The following is an 18,027-nucleotide window of genomic DNA, read 5'->3' as shown; positions in this document are numbered from 1 at the left end:
TAAAACAATGAATAAATATTTTTGTGCTTATACTTGCTTATCATAAATATTAAACATGTGAAACCCCATTTCTTAAATTAAGTTAAATTTGTAACTTAACTGGGTGAGCTGTTGTTTCAATGTTTTGAACTTAAATTTTAGATTATTTTGATTTAGAAATTTCATGTTTTCATAACCAAACATGTTTATAAGAGAGTTGGTACCTTTATGGGTTTGAATGGGATGGTTTTAGACTTAAAAATTACATTCTAGAAAAAATTAATTGATACGTGTCCATCATGTATCGATATATCAAACCCAGAAAGGGATTTTTATGAATATGTATCAAAACATGTTCATCATGTATCGATACATGAAACCTAAGGAAAAATGTATTGATACATTGCACTTATGTATCGATACATTAGGCATAGAGTTGAAAAAAATAAGGTTATTTCAATCTTTTCCTACTCATTTAAAAACCTTAAAACCTCAAACTTTACCCTATTTGGCTAAAAACATGGTTTTTCTTTGCAAACCCAACCACCTTCTTCCTCTTTTCTCTCAACTCTCATCTTCAACGAATTTGTGGATTTCAAGCATTAAAAGTCATCTTTAAGCTTGGAATTTGATTATAAGAATTTTGAAAGGTAAAGTTCTTTGTTTTAAATCTTTGAAATTAAGGTTTTGATTTTTCAAAATTTATGGATTCTCAAAATTGTTTTGTTCATGAAAAACGTAGGTTTTGAGTTGGTTTTGGAACTCTCAAGCTCACTAAGGTAAAGTTGTCTTAACTCTTGCTAGTGGTAGATCGAAATCTTTAGTTAGAGTTAGATTAGTTGCTGATTTGTGGATTTAAAGATTATTGGAAATTATTTGTGGAATAACATAAGATTATTAGTCTAGTATTATGTTACAGAACTAAGTACTAATGATGGAAAACTCCATGACAAGTATTGTGGAGAAAGTTTGAATTTTTGGAAAGCCATGTGTTCGACGAAAAGTGCTAAAAAGTAAGGCACGCTTTTTTGAGGTGGGTAAATGCGACTTTTTTTAATTATTTTAGTATAATTAAGCATGCCCATTCTACAACCTTGCATATGAATGAATTTCAATGAGTTTGTATTGTGAATAAAGGTTTACAAGTATGTTTTGATGAAAACTATAGACTAAGTATATATAGTCTACAATGTATTAGTTTTGAGCAAGGGGAACAAGCCTTTCAAAGTTTTGTCATCTCAAATATCTCATTTGTCTATGATTGATGGTTTTAAATATTAATGTGAGAAATTGTTTCTCTTTTGTGAAGCCATGGTATTTATGGTCATTGATCTCTTAATTGTTGATATACTTGATTGACTCCAGTTATGTTATGTCTCAACCTTTTGATATGTTGGTGAATGGATTCAAACCTTTACCTGATTGAATATTGAATATTGAATTATTGTATTGCAATTGGTGGAGCCTATCAAGATAAAGACTAATAGCTAGAGTGGGTAATCGCTAGCCATTGTGCATAATGAGTTACAACTTGAGTTGGTAGAGGTAAGTTCCTGAGACTCACTCGATATTGGTAGCTAACAGAGTTATACCCTTTTTTATGAATGGTTGTTGACTATAAGCAATAGACTGTTCTAGCAAGTGTGACAACACTTGGTGTTTTGGCCGTCATTGGGTAATGCTTCATAAATTGATTGCATTAATGTCTAATGTGTTAGATTTAAACTACAAATATGGTTTGATATGTTAAATTTGTATCATAGATGCTACCTATTTGATGATTACTTGACAATTAATTAATAGTCTTAATTGAGATCCTAGTTATGAGTTTTAGGTCGAAAAAGAGTGTTTTGTGCCAAATCTATCGATACATGTCACTGATGTATTGATAGATACAACATAGAACGAAGGGATTGCATTCTGTTTCAAATCTATCGATATATTGGGACAATGTATTCATATACTGGGTAATATATCGATACTCAATTCTAATATATCGATAAATAAAGTTTGTTTGAAATTTAAAAATGTTTTCAAAAGGTTTTTAAGATCTAAAAGTGAGTTGTTTTAAGATGGAACTTTTGATAATTTCAATTTATGTTTCAAACACCTATAAATTGATGTTTAATTCAAATTTATCGAAGCTTCTTGAATTGGTTTTCGAATTTTCGATATTGCTTTGAAAACTTACGAATTACTTTACAACTATGTTTTATAAAAATATTTCATTTATCCTTGTATTGTTTGGAAGATATCGAACATAGAGTTTTGGTAAACATATGTTTCTCAAGTCATTTGAAAGACAACAGACTTGTAAACTATGGGATTAGTTGGTCCATGATATGTTTGGAAGATAATGGGCTTGGAGACCATATGGGCATTTGATACGTTTAGTTAAGCGGGATTGTTTTATGATTATGCTTGGAGAGGCGAGTGTTACTTGGTTATGTCGGGTAAGGCGGGTTTTGCAAGACATTTGTTAATGTTTATTGCATATTTCTGAAAGTGTATTTTGTTAAATACTTTTTCCCATTAGCTTGCTCCCCTTTCGCGTATTTGCTAATGGAGTTATTTATAACTCACACATGTAAGATGAACTTATTATTTCAAATCAGAAGATTGTTTGTGTCGCTATCTTTTAGAGGGACCTACTTTTATAGACAGTTTTGGTAAGTGGTCATATGGCATCTAGTAAGCGTTAGCCCTTTTACTTCGAGTTGTACTCCGTTTGGTTTTGGTCCGATCCAATCTTTTATATTTAACTGTTATGGATTATAACTTGTTTATGTCATGCAATAAATAATATTATGGATGTTTGCCATGAGTTGGCTATGGATTGTATTCGCCATAAGATGGCTTATGCATCGGATTTGTTATATATGTTGCTTCAGCATTATGTGCACATAAGTGTGTCGGATTGATATGATATTTCTGTTATATGATATAATCTTGTTTATATTTGTTTGTATATGATGATTCCATGGTGAAGGTTCCCTTGAGGCATATATGATAATTGGTTTATTATTTATCTTAGGCTTGCATGAGTTAAGAGCATAACTCCTATCGATACTCTTGCATGGTTATGTCTTGGATTTGGGTGACAAAGTAATATTAATATTTATTTCTATCATTGATAATGGTAACAAGCTAAAAGTTGTTTTATATACGGATTAAGCACAAGAAATAGATGAAGATGAGCTCTTGAATGAAACAATAAACCCCATCCTCACCTTGGTTGTAACCACAGTGAAAAAATATAAGAGTAAGCTTGCTACAACACACAACTCACTTATAGTCTTTAAAAACCAACATAAAATACTAGTCTTAAAAACCACTCACCTATAAAATTATGGTTGTAATTTCTTCATATTCCACATACAATTTACGTCACATCATGTCTAGCCACAAGCGTTTATATAAATTTAAATATTACAAAAACCTCAGTTTTCAAACAAAGGTAATATCTACTCATTAAATACTTTCAATTTTGTATCAAAAGTAATAAATTAACATATAAATTGTAAGTATGAGAATGAACCATTCAATGTTGAAATCGTTCACATGGATGTAGATCCCAGCCAATCTCCTACTGATGGTAGCCAAGTGTTGCTCAATTTTCTACCCACGCAAGTATATGTATTGCAAAGATAATATAAAGATGAGTAAAGTGTCAATCCCATAGAGAATTGAATTAATTCTTACTGTTAACTACTAAAATTAACACACTCTAATTTTTCCAAACAATTAAATTTAAAATTATTAAAAAGAAAAATTAAACTAATAAATTGAAACTAAAATTAAATAGTAAATTTGTTTTATAAAACTCACATAACTACCAAACCTAAGATTATAATGTCCCTCAATACTTCATCTGATTATTGTCTCTTTCTTAACTTAGTTTACTGGATTAAGCTGCTAACCTGAAGTCCTAAATTATTTACAAGCCTTTATCGAGTTTCTCATAAAAACACCTCTCCAAATTAATTTACTATATGTCTATGCAAATTAAACTGAAGAAAGATTTATTAAATTCATGCTTTACTTTTGACTACGTATGGCTTATAGGTGTATGTTTACCCTATATGCAAATCAAACCACCTACTCAACTAAGTGCATTTAATTATACACTGTTCTATTCTAGGTCTACCTAAATCTTCTTCGTTAAGGTTTAAACTAGGTTTCCAATTTAATCTAATTGTTGATCAGGCAACTGAAAGCATTAAGAAAAAAATAAAATAAACACCTTAAATCCATCAAATATAAGTAAAAGAGAGATAAATAAATCAAACAACATATTGAGTTCAATCATAATCTTAGATAAAAAGTTTAGTTCCCCATCAAGTCACACATCATCATTGAATAAAATTTAAACATTAAAAACAAAACCAAGAAAATAAGAGAATAAAAAAAAGATAAAAAAACTCAAGAATTATGTTCTTGATCTCTAAATCTTCTTGAATCTTTCAAATTTTTCTTAACTTCAATGACTTTGTGGCTTGACTCTTAACTGTCAATCTGGTATTTTTTTTCTCTCCTCAAAGTCTTCCCAAAGGTTATTTTTATAGGGCTTTGGAGTTAGGTCAAGTTGGGTGAAGAAAGAAGTCAATTTCAACTGAGATTTCCTCATCAAACTATGTGGGCCCCAACCTTGACCAATTAATTAATAGAAATCGTAATTGCTCTAGGACTACTGAAGTGCTTCAACTTCAACAAGATTTTTAGCCACTTTCCAAGCCTAACTGGGTGAAGTGATAAACATAAAAGTTGTATTTTTTTTCTTTTATCTTTCTAATGTCTAAGAATCATATCATTTGAAGCTCTTTAGAGAGAGTTATGACCAAAATATCGAAATATGTGCAGTAAAAGTCTACAGCTTGAAATTGCTCTTCTTCTTCCACTAAATTTCTTCTTTCATCAAACACCTACAAAAGTATAAATAAATTAGCAACAACCTATCTTAATCACATTAACACCAAATTAAGCATAAAATTAACAAAAATTTGATTGACTCACCTAAAATAACTAACCTAAAATAATTTAAATAAAACTTACTAATTTTTATGCATTACTACAAGAACTACGTTAAATTACTATCAAATTAAGCCCAAATAACTCTATATCATAAAGTTATCACCAGGCCAGAAAAACAAGTTTTGCGGAGAAACTTACAACTGACCCAGCCACAATCTAGGTTCAAAAACAATATAATTAATGCATTTGCAACAAATGTTTTTGTTAACGAATATACTGATAATTTGTTCATGTTATAGAAAAACCAAACTCAAATTCAAAACTACAATTGTTGACATCAATACCTTTAACGATTGGTATTGTAATTCTTACAAAGAATATGGCACTGTCTTACGCTTTTGCGTTGGGAAATATTGGTGTGCAAATCATGAGGAATAACACCAATCTCAACGTAAGTATATCAACATTGGAAAATTTTAAAATAAAATTATATACCTCATTTGTTATTTTGTTATACCACTTTCTTGATACCAATGATAGCTCTTCAAATTTAAGAATCGTAAAGATCAAATACAAATTAGTTACAAAGAGTTGTTTGAAGAAAAGTGGAAAGTAAAAGGTTGCTCTACTTGACGAATAAGTTTTTTTCCATAATTATTTTGCATTGTGACTTTCACAAGAACCATTTTTTGAACTTGGCATATTGTGACTATTTAGTCAGCATTTATGTAGCGTTAGGCCTTATCTTTCATAATCAAAATAAATTGTGATTCTATAAATTTCAATGCTATGTTTTGTCTTGAAATTGTTCACCTTATTGTAGTGATAGCTGAAACACTTTAAATGCCAATTTCATTTGTGAATGCTTTAGGCCTTCTAATAAAGTAAACACACAAACTACTATATGATGCTAGGTATTGATCAAGAAAAATGTGGGTACAGTTTTAGTTTTGTTGACTCCATATGTTTTTGATGATAATAAAACATTCCTTTTTTATGCTAAATTTGAATATGGGTCGATCAGTTAAAGAGAGAAAGAAAAAAGTGATAAGTGAAGATAGAAAACTATTAACTGATTAACATGAAGCCTTAACTAGTTAAGGCATAACAAGGCACTAGATAAAAGCAAGGCAGACAAGCTTTAATCAGTTAGCACTAGACTTTACTAATTAAAGAGGTACTAAAAGTTGAAAATAGAGGCATGCTAATCGGTTAAGGAATGTGATTAATCGATTAGAGCACAAGACTTGAAGTGCCTTCAAGCGCTAAAATCGAAAGTTGAAATAAAGTTGATCGTTGAAGAAAGCCAAAATGAAAAAAATTAAAATTTGAATAATTTGAATTGGTTAAAGCTGATTTTAATTGATTAAAGATGAAAGAGATAAGCTTCAATCAGTTAAAACGATGGTTAACCAATTAAAGGAAGTCTACTAAATAAAGAACTTTGAAAATAAAGAGTTCTTAATCAGTTAAAGTCTCTTTTAATCGATTAACATAGTAAATAGAGCTGCTAGATAATGCATGTCAAAGAAGTCTTAATCACTTAGAGCCTGCCCTTAACCAGTTAATGAAACATTATCAGTTTATTTGAATTTAAATGCTAATGGCTAAAATGACATCAGAGTTGTTCCCAATGGCTAGAAATTGTCCTTAACTATAAAATTTGACTCCTTAAGTATAAATTAACGCTCTAACGGTCAAATAAGTAAGAGAGAAGCTACCAAGATCACATATTGAGCAAAATGCCATAGAACCCACTCTTACACTATTGTTTTTCATTCTTATTCTTGTAAAAGTGTTTGAGCTTGTTTGTATTCATCTTGGATCAGCAAAGGTGATCACATGTACTTCTTTTTCTTCTCTTTTCTTGGTTAATTAGAGTGTGATAAGCACTCTAAGGGCATTTATAAAAGATTAGAGCTTGGGTTGTAACTTCACCTTGTAAAAGCTTGGTAAAAGTTGTTAATTCCACCGGTGTAATGAAGTTGGGTTGAAAATCGTTGATTGGAAAATCAAGGTAGTGGATGTAGGTCAAGGGGATCGAACCATTATAAATGCATGTGCATTATCCACTTCCCTTTACCTCTTCTTTACTTAGTGTCTTTTAATTTTAACAAATTTTAATCTTTCTCTTTATCTTACAAAGAGTTTTAAGCATAAGAGTTGACTTCAAAACAATTTTTAGAACTGCTATTCATCCATTCTAGCACTCCTCAGGGACCAATAAGTGGTATCTAAGCCAAACTCTCAAAATTATGGCTTAACATCCTAAGGGGAGATCCAAATGGCTTTACAAAAGTTTGTTGTTGCTTAGGGACAATCCATAAATAGACCTCCTTCATTTGATAGATCAAATTATGCCTATTGAAACACTAGGATGTCCATTTACATTAGAACTTTTGATTATGAGATGTGGGATGTGATTATGAGAGGACTTTATATCCCCACATCACCTAGTTTTGTCACAAGAGAAAGAATTCTCAAACTAAGGGCAGAATGGACTAAAGTTGAAGTTAAAAAAGTTCAAACTAATTTTAAAGCTATCAACACTCTCCACTATGTGTTGACTCCTATTGAATTCAATAAAATCTCTAGTTATACCATAGCTAAAGAGATTTGGAAAAAACTTAGAGTCATCTATGAAAGGACTTATCAAGTTAAGGAGTCCAAAATTGCCTTATTCACCCATAACTATGAAATGTTCAAACTAGAACCGAGTGAAAATATCTCTACCATGTTTGATAGCTTTAACAACATTACGAACAAGCTCAATCAACTTGGCAAAACTATTCCTAAACATAAGTTAGTCAAGAGATTGCTTAGATGCCTCTCAAAAAGTTGGAAGCTTAAAGTCACTACCATCCATGAGGCTAAGGATTTGAATACAATCAGTCTTGATGAAATTTGTGGGTCTTTTTTCACACATGAACTTGTGTTGAAGAAGAAGAGGAAGAAGAAAAGAGAGAAGCTAAAGATAAAAAGAGGAACCTAGCCTTGAAAATCACCACACTTGAGGAAGAGCCAGAAAACCTTTCAAGTGATATTAAAGAGGAGTTGGCAATGATGGCTAGAAGATTTAGGAAGCTCATGTGGCAAAAAGGTAGAAGATTTGGAAGAAAGAATTTCAAATAGGATCAAGGTCCTCAATGGAAGAACAAAGCCAAAAATGACCTGAACAATAAGGATGAAATGGTTTGTTTTGAATGCAAAAAGTATGGACATTTCAAGTCTAAATGTCCACTACTCAAGGAAGAATATTCAAATAAGATGAAGAAACCAAAGAGAGCAATGGTGGCAGCAACATGGTCCGATAATGACTCCTTAAGCTTAGAAAAGAAAAAGGAACAATGGAAGAAAGAGCAAATTTTTGCTTGATGGCAAAACAAAAAAAATTAAGGTAACATTTAATTCTTGTGATATTTCCTATGATGAACTCCAAGATGAATATAATTGCCTATATGCTGAATTTAAAAAACTTGCATTGAAATATAAAACTATAAGAAATAAAGTTGTGGCATTGGATGATGAACTAGAAAAAATCAAGCATGATTTTAATTGCATTATTGAGCGAAGAAACATTTTTCAAATAGAACTCGAGCATTCCAAAACTGACTTTGAACTTTTAAAGTTAGAATTAGAAAGCAAAAGTTTAGAATTACAAAGAGTAGAAGAAGAAGAAGAAAATGTTGCACTTAAAGATTTAATGGAAGAAAGCTCATGTCATTGTTATGTGTGTGGTAAAAAACATCATATGCTTTATGATTGTTAACCTAATGGCAGAAATCTTCCCAAAACGAAATTGGTTTGGGTACCTAAAGGATTTCATGTGATTTTTAATCCCCAATGACCTATCAAAGTATGGGTACCTCTAAAGAAAAACGAAAAATTTGTTTTGTAGATTAAGCAATAGTAAAAGGATCAATGTTTTGAAGCTCAACAAAAGGAAAGGTAGCCTTGTTATTTGGACAGTGGTTGCTCAAGACACATGTATGGCAATGAGAAACTACTTTTAAAGCTTGATAGGAAGAAAAATGGTAGTGTTTCCTTTGGTGATGACTCCAAAGGTATTATCTAAGAAATTGGAACCATTGGTGCACTTCTCAAACTCAAGTCATACTTGTTTTATATGTTAAAGGTCTGAGACATAACCTACTTAGCATTAGTCGGCTTTATGATAAAGGGTTTAAAGTTTATTTTGAATCCAATGGATGTCAAGTAAGCAATGTTGGCACTAACAAAGTTGCATTCATTGGCAAAAGAATTAAGAACATGTATATTATATTTCTTGATGAAATTGAGCCCAATTGTAAATCATGTCTTATGGCCAATAATGTATGTGATTGTTGGTTGTGGTATAGAAGATTAAGATGTGCTAGCATGCACATTATTTTAAAACTTTTTTAAAAAAACCTAGTCATTGGACTTCCAAAGTTATCTTTTGAAATTGACAACGTTTGTGCTGCATGTCAATTTAGGAAACAAGTTGAAAGTTCTTTTAAGTATAAAAAAATCATATCAAGTTCGAGACTACTTGAACTATTGCATGTTGACTTATTTGGACTAATCATTATTGGTAGTCTAAAAGACAAGTCATATGGTTTTGTTATTATAAATGATTACTCTAGATATAAATGGGTATATTTTCTTACTCACAAAGATGATGCAATTGCCTACTTTTGTTAAACATTGTAAGAGAGTGCAAAATTTGAAATGGACTTACCATTGTTAGTGTTAGATATGACCATGGTGGTGAGTTTGAAAGTTATAATTTTGAAATCTTTTATAATGAAAATGGTTTTGACCACAATTTTCTACTCTTAGAACTCCACAACAAAATGGAGTTGTTGAAATGAAAAGTAGAACTTTAAAAGAAATGGCAAGAATAATGTATTGTGAAAACAATTTGCCAAAGTATTTTTGAGCTGAAGTTGTGAACACTGCAACTTACATTTTCAATAGAGTTTCCTTTAGGACCGTGATTTCTAAAACCCCTTATGAGCTTTATAAAGGAAAAAAACCAAACATTTCACATTTAAGGAGCTTTGCAAATGTTTCCAAATATTTGATGTTAAGAGTGATGAGACCATTTTCTTAGGATATGCATGATGAGTGCATCAAATACATATATTTAACGGGAGATTAAGTACCTAATTAGTCTAAGTTAGACTAGATTTAGGATCGAATTTAGGTATTTTTATTTATTTTATTAGTTTAGTTTAATTTATGTTTAAATGTTTATTTTAAGTTAATAATGTTAGTTTTATGTTATTAATATTTATTTTTATGTTTTTGTGGGAGTAGAATCAAAAATAATTTCAATTGGTGAAGAAAGGTGCATAATGGACTGTTGCTTTGTTTGCATATATTTCGGTTTTTAAGCATATCTCCCACTACAAAAGTCAAAATGACATGATTTTTAAACCATTAGAAAGCTAAGAGGTAGGGCTACAACTTTTTTGCCTATCACTTTTCCCAGTTCTAATCGAAAGATGGTCAAAATCTTTGTTGAAGTGAAATATTGCACCAAAAAAACAAAATTGGGCAAAACCTTTGAGAGCCCCGGCTCTGGAAAATGAGAGCTACAGCATTCACCGTATTTTCCAAAAGTAACAACCTTACGGGGATTTGGATGCTAGGGCTTTTGAAGGCTATTTAAGGGGTTTTTTTCAAAGGTTCTTGGGAAGAGGCAGTAAGCAATTTCTCTGGAGAAAACAAGCCAAAAACAAGCACGAAAGCAAGAGAATCGGACGGAGAATCAAGATCACAAAGCTTCAACTATTAGTTTTCTCTATTTACTTTTGTGTTTTTCTTATTTTCTTTGACTTGGATTAATGGCTAATTTTCTTTAGATGAAGTTTTTATTAGATATTATGAACTAAACTATTTTTCTAGGATTGCAATTGACCTCACATGTAATCTAAATTTTTAATCTCTTTCTTGCTTATCTTTAATGGGATTAGAATTGTTTATTCCAATTTGTTCTTAATGCTTTTAATTGCCTAGCCACCAATTAAATTGATTTAGGAACCTAAACAAACTTGAGAAAGGGAGTTTAATGTAGACTAAAATTAAGATAGCATATGATCATATTACTTGATTTGCATATAGGATAGGGATATACCTATAGGCCATATGTAGCCAAATTAGAGCCTGAACTTAATGAATCTGTTTTAATTTCAATTCACATAAGGATATAGTGTTTTGATTAAAATAGATATTTTTATAAGATAAGTCGGGAGATCCTTATAAATAATTTAGGATTCTAAGTTAGCAATTCAATCCATTGAAATAAGTTAAGGAAGAGAGGTAAGATTTAGATGAAGTGTGAGGGATATTGTAATCCTAGGCTTGTTTGATTTCATATTTACTCAAGGTATTATTACTTTGATTTTTCATCTTAGTTTAAATTTTGGTTAATTAGTTTTAGTTAATTAATTAATTTTGATTGTTTGGATAAGATTAAATTGTTCTAATTTTAGTATTTAGTAAAATTTTAGATCAATTCTCTGTGGGATCAATACTCTGCTTGCTTATATACTATCTACTCGATACGTATACTTGCATAATAGAATTTTAACTGACAATTGGTGCCGTTGCTGGGGAATTGTTTCTAGAATTTTTACTAATATTAATACCAAGCAAATTTTGTCTTAATTCGAATGGTTTTTATTTTATTTTCAAGTACTTTTGGTTGAGGTGATGAATTATTGTAACTATCAGTGGACATCTGAACAATTTGTGCCTAGGAGGGTTGTTAGTGATTATGAATTGGCTATCAGGGCTTTGGCAGTCAAAGTAGATGCTTTGTCTCAAAAAATTGACACTTGGGGCGTTAATGTTTTTCAAAGTCCTTTTGTGGCATGTGAGCTTTGTGGAGATAGGCATTCAAGTGATTGTTGTCCAACTTATTATGAATCAATGCAATTTAATGGAAACTTAAATGGGCAGCAAAACAATTCATACTCTAATAGTTACAACTCAAGGTGGAATAACCAAAACTTTTCTTGGAGAAATGATCATGGTCTTACATATTCATCACAGCCTATTTTCCATATTTTTAGTCACAAGTTAAAGTTCTTGTTCCTGAAGAGAAGTCTACCTTAAAAGATGTTCTCATGCAATTCATGACAAAGAATGATGCCATCATTCAAAGTTAAGGAGAATCAATCTGAAATCTTGAGACTTAATTGGGCCAACTTGCTAATTACATCAACAACAGGCCTCATGAAATTTTACCAAATGACATTGAGCCTAATCTTAGAAGAGAAGAATATGGTAAGCATCTTGATGAGGTAAATGGCAAGACTGTGGTAAATGATGGAGATAAAGTAGATCAAGGTAATACTTTCAGTGATCAAGTTCAAGATGAAAAAATTAAGCAAGATGAGGAAGTATCTACACCACCACAAGTCAAGACATATGTGCCTCCCAATCCTTTTCTAGATACAGTTGATGAGTTACCTAAGAAAGCTGTTGATATGGAAAATCCAAAGAAACTCCTTGAAGCTTGTTTGGTTCAAGATGCAACAACCAAGGACCAAAATGAAAAACTTACAAATGTTCCATATGTTTTGAAAGCTACACTAAAAGTGCATTATCCAAGAAGAACTCAATTTGAGAAGTTAGGTAAAAGTCAGCCTATTCTACCATCTTAGGTTGAGCAAGCACCAAATCTTGAGTTAAAGCCACTACAACCTCATTTTGTGGGGAGACTATTTTCACACCTCAAACTTTTTCCATACAAACTCAAACCTCCTTAAAGGGTGAATGAATACCTCAACCAAAGTCAAGCTAGTGACTATAAAGAAGTGCTTATTGGGAGGCAACTCAAGCTATATCCTTTTAGATTTAGTTGTTATTTTAGTTCCTTTTTGTTTTTCTATGTAAATAAGTACTTATAACCTCTCCCTAGCTTGTTTTGTTATGTATGCAGGTTTACAAAGCATGTAGATGAGGAGAAAGAAAATTAGAGCTTTCAAGGCACTGTCATCATTGATAAGGGAGTTTAATTTCCTTATTTTTTTTAGCTTTCCACATTGAGGACAATGTGCAATTTAAGTTTGGGGCAGAGTTTTATTGTTATTAGTCTTTGTGATGTTTTTAGGTTAGTTTATTTTTGTAATTTGTTTTTGTTTTTAGGATTTATTTTAGGAATGCTTGAGATGAAAATTGCTTATGCCATGATATTACCAATCTTAAGATGATATTTTAATTATCTTGCTATTTTGATTCTTGGTTTGATATAGACATGAATTGAGTGATTGTGATATTATTTTGTTAGTTTCATTATAGAATGCGATTTTCAATAATTTGTACACTAAATCTTTTACTTAGAATTATCATGTGATTTAGAGAAAGTTTATGTTGATAAAAAGTATAGTGAAGTCAAGGATTCTAGAATTTTTTTGATTCTCTCTCGAGGTGAAATTCTAGATAACACTTAGGATGGGACATGATTTAGGCTATCTTTGGATCGTTTGATCTTTTCAAGCTACCCTTGTTAAACTTTTATCCCTAGTATACCGCTTTGAGACTAATTTCCCCTTTCTTTGTTTAACCACATGATAATATCCTTAGCCTTAAAACAAAATTCCAATTTTGCAACCCTCACTTCTAAGCATGTTTATTGTTTTAGGAAATATAAATTGAGCTAAATGTTGAAAAAGGTAGAAAGGTGGAGTTGCTAAAAAAAATTTCAAAAATTGTTAGAATTCACCCCACTACCTACAATAAAAAAAGAAATAAGTTTGGGGGCATAGAATTGTGATAACCAAAAAAAAAAAAAGAGAAAAAGAAGAAGTGTTGAACAAAAAGAAAAAATTTCCTGAAAATGGTGTACTTGGTAAAGGAAAATAAAGCTCTATAGGTCCTAAAATAATTACATGCTTAGGGTGATATTGAGTCACATTATATCCTTTATCATGCCTAGCCCCTAGTCTTACATTATGAGCTTAATAAAGACCTATTGATCTTCAAATAAGTGTTAGTCTACATTAGTGGAGAGAGAGATGAAAAGCAAACCTATGGAATTCTAGCACTTAGCTAAATTTTGCATTGGCATAATCTTATCTGGATTTTATAGTTTTCTTTGTAAAAAGATCATTCAAACACACATAAATATTATGAAATCCATTTGAGAATGAACTTGCAGTTGAATTGAGCATGAATTTAATGATTATCTATGTTTTACATTGTTAAAATTGTGGGATACTTTTTGAGAAAAAAAATTGGAGAATTCATGCTTTGGTGAATTACATCTCTAGCTAGTTGTTTTGTTTTTAGTTCTACCCTTTTGCTTGGGACAAGCAAAGATTCAAGTTTGGGGGTATTTGATGAGTGTATCAAATACATATATTTAACGGGAGATTAAGTACATAATTAGTCTAAGTTAGACTAGATTTAGGATCAAATTTAGATATTTTTATTTATTTTATCAGTTTAGTTTAATTTATGTTTAAATATTTATTTTAAGTTAATAATGTTAGTTTTATGTTATTTATATTTATTTTTATGTTTTTGTAGGAGCAGAATAAAAAATAATTTCAATTGGTGAAGAAAGGTGCATAATGGACTGTTACTTTATTTGCATATGTTTTGGTTTTTCAAGTATATCTCCCACTAAAGAAGTCCAAATGATATGATTTTTAGACCAATAGAAAGATAAGAGGTAGGGCTACAACATTTATGTTTACTACTTTGTGCAGTTCTGATTGGAAGATGGTCAAAATCTTTGTTGAAGTGAAAGTACTACACTAAAAGAATAAAATTGGGCAAAACATTTGAGAGCCGCTGTTCTAGAAAATGAGAGCCGCGACACTCACCGTATTTTTCAAAAATAACAAGCGTATAGGGATTTGGATGGTAGGACTTTTGAAGGCTATTTAAGGGGCCTTTTTCAGAGGTTTCTGTGAAGAGGTAGCAAGCAATTTCTTTAGAGAAAAAGAGCCAAAAACAAAGCAAGAAAGCAAGAGAATTGGAGGGAGAATCAAGATCACAAAGCTTCAACTATTAGTTTTCTCTATCTACTTTTGTGTTTTTCTTATTTTCTTTGACTTGGATTAATGGCTAATTTTCTTTGAATGAAGTTTTTATTAGATATGATGAACTAAACTATTTTTCTATGATTGCAATTGAACTCACTTGTAATCTAAATTTTTAATCTCTTTCTTGCTTATCTTTAATGGGATTAGAATTGTTTATTTCAATTTATTCTTAATTCTTTTAATTGCTTGGCCACCAATTAAATTGATTTAGGAACTTAAACAAACTTGGGAAAGGGAGTTTACTGTGCACTAAAATTGGGATAGCATATGATCATATTACTTAAGTTACGTATAGGATAGGTATATACCTATAGGCCATATGTAGCTAGATTAGAGCCTGAGCTTAATGAATTTGTTTTAATTTCAATTCACATAGGGATATAGTGTTTTGGTTAAAATAAATATTTTTATAAGATGAGTTAGGAGACGTTTATAAATAATTTAGAATTTTAGGTTAGCAATTTAACCCATTGAAATAAGTTAAGGAAGAGAGGCAAGATTTAGATGAAGTGTGAGAGATATTGTAATCCTAGGCTTATTTGATTTCATATTTACTCAAGGTATTATTACTTTGATTTTTCATTTTAGTTTAAATTTTGTTAATTAGTTTTAGTTAATTAATTAATTTTGATTTTTTGGATAAGATTAAATTGTTCTAATTTTAGTATTTAGTAAAATTTTAGATCAATTCTCTGTGGGATCGATACTCTTGCGTGTTCTTGCGTATTAGAATTTTAATTGAGAATACATTGAACTCTAAAGCTTATAGAGTATTTAACAAAAGAACTCTAGTTATAGAAGACTATAATTTTTCATTCTAGTCAATTCATATCGTATTTGACGAGATTAATGCTGCATAAAGAAAAGTAGTGTCTGATGATGATGTTGCAGATGACATTGAGAAGAAAATGGAGAAGATGGGCTTGGATAACAAAGAAAATGATAGAGAAAGCTTAGAAAAGAAAAATAAGGAAGAATCACCATTAAAAGAATTGCAAAGAACTAAAGAGCAGCACAACAACTTCCTAGAAGTTGGAGGTTTGTAAGAAATCATACTTAGGGGTCCCTCGGAAGGTGTTAAAATTAGAAGGGGATTAAGAGGGACTTGTGAATATCTTACATTCATATCACAAGTGGAATCAAAAAACTTTGAGAAAGCTGAAAGGGAAGAGAATTGGATACTTTCCATGCAAGAGGAACTTGGCCAATTTGAAAGGAATAAGTTTTGGAATTAGTTTTAAGGCCAACCAACTATCCAATTGTTCGTACAAAATGGGTATTTAAAAACAAGATGGATGAGTTGGGAAATGTGGTAAGGAACAAAGTAAGGTTAGTTGCTCAAGGCTTCAATCAAGAAGAAGATATTGATTATGATGAAACCTTTGCCCCTGTAGCTAGATTAGAAGCTATTAGACTTTTACTTATCTATGGATGCTTTAAGAATTTTAAATTGTTTTAAATGGATGTGAAGAGTGCATTCCTTAATGGCTTTATATAAGAAGAAATGCATGTTGAACAGCCTTCTAGTTTTGAGGTCTTTGATAAAATTGATCATGTGTGTAAATTGCATAAAGCCTTATATGGTTTGTAACAAGCTCCTAGAGCTTGGTTGAAAGACTTTCAAAATTTTTAATTGAAAAAAGATATTCTAAGAGGAATGTAGATAATACTCTTTTCATTAAGAAAAATGAAACTAATTTGATTATAATGCAAATATATGTTGATGATATTGAGTTTGTACTACTAATCAAAGGTTGTGTGAGAATTTTGCTAAGGAAATACAATGAGAATTTGAAATGAGCATGATGGGAGAGTTAAAATTCTTCCTTGGTCTACAATTCAAGCAATATGAAGATGGAATATTCATCAACCAAGAGAAATATACCAAAGATATGCTAAAGAAATTTGGTGGGATGAATATGAAATCAATTGGAACTCCTATGAGTCCTTTCACAAAGCTTGATAAAGATGATAAAGGAAAATATGCAGACCAAAAACTCTATATAAGTGTGATTGGCTCACATTTTTATTTAATTGCAAGTAGACTTGATATTTTGTTTAGTGTTGCCTATGTGCAAGATTTTAATCATGTCCCAAGGAATCACATTTGACTGCAGTGAAGAGGATTTTTAGATATCTCTTGGATACTTAAGGTTTAGGCCTATGGTATCCAAAAGGTTCATCTTTTAATCTTTTTGGCTATTCCAATGTTGATTTTGCTGGTAGTAAAACTAATCGAAAAAACACTAGTGGTACTTGTTAATTCCTTGGAAACATGCTTATGTCTTGGTCTTGCAAGAAACAAAATTCTATTGCTTTATCAACTGTTGAAGCTGAATATATCTCACTAGGTAGTTGTTGTGCACAAACATTATGGATTAGACAACAACTAAATGATTTGAAATGGCTATTCGTAAAGTTCCTAGATATTGTGACAACATGAAGGCCATAAATATTTTCAAAAATCCTATTCAACACTCTAAAACTAAGTACATAGAATTAGAATCATTTCATTAGAGATAATGTGCTTAAAAGAGATATTAAAATAGATTTTGTAGATACCTTGCATTAATTAGCTGATATTTTCACAAAACCATTAAATGAAAATTAATTTTGTAGAATTAAGAGAGAATTAGGAATGCTAGATGTTAATGAAGCCTGACTGAGCTGAATTAACCATGTTTCTAGTTATATATAGGATGATGATTGTGTTTATTTCTTGGTTTAATTGATTAGAAAATGTTTTGATTAGTAAAGGGACCTTACAAGGAAGATAAGATTCATATTAATCAGTTAAGGGCTTCCCTAACCAATTAAAACAATTTTGAGTTAAGTTAGTTAATCTAAGTCAATGAGGTATTAGTTAGTTAAAAGCTCCCTTAACCAGTTAATGCAAGTTTGGTTGTTAGAAAGGTTCTAAGTCAGAACCTCTTTAATCAGTTAAGGCTTACTCTAACCGATTAGAGCTTCTAGTTAATGAGAAAACTAATATGTAGGAAAATTTTAATAAAAAAATAAGGAGTAAGAGGTACGA

The sequence above is a fragment of the Theobroma cacao genome, chromosome 9 (assembly GCF_053813885.1).
Source record: "Theobroma cacao isolate CCN51 chromosome 9, ASM5381388v1, whole genome shotgun sequence".
Classification (NCBI taxonomy): Eukaryota; Viridiplantae; Streptophyta; class Magnoliopsida; order Malvales; family Malvaceae; genus Theobroma; species Theobroma cacao.
This window is presented reverse-complemented; position numbering follows the sequence as displayed.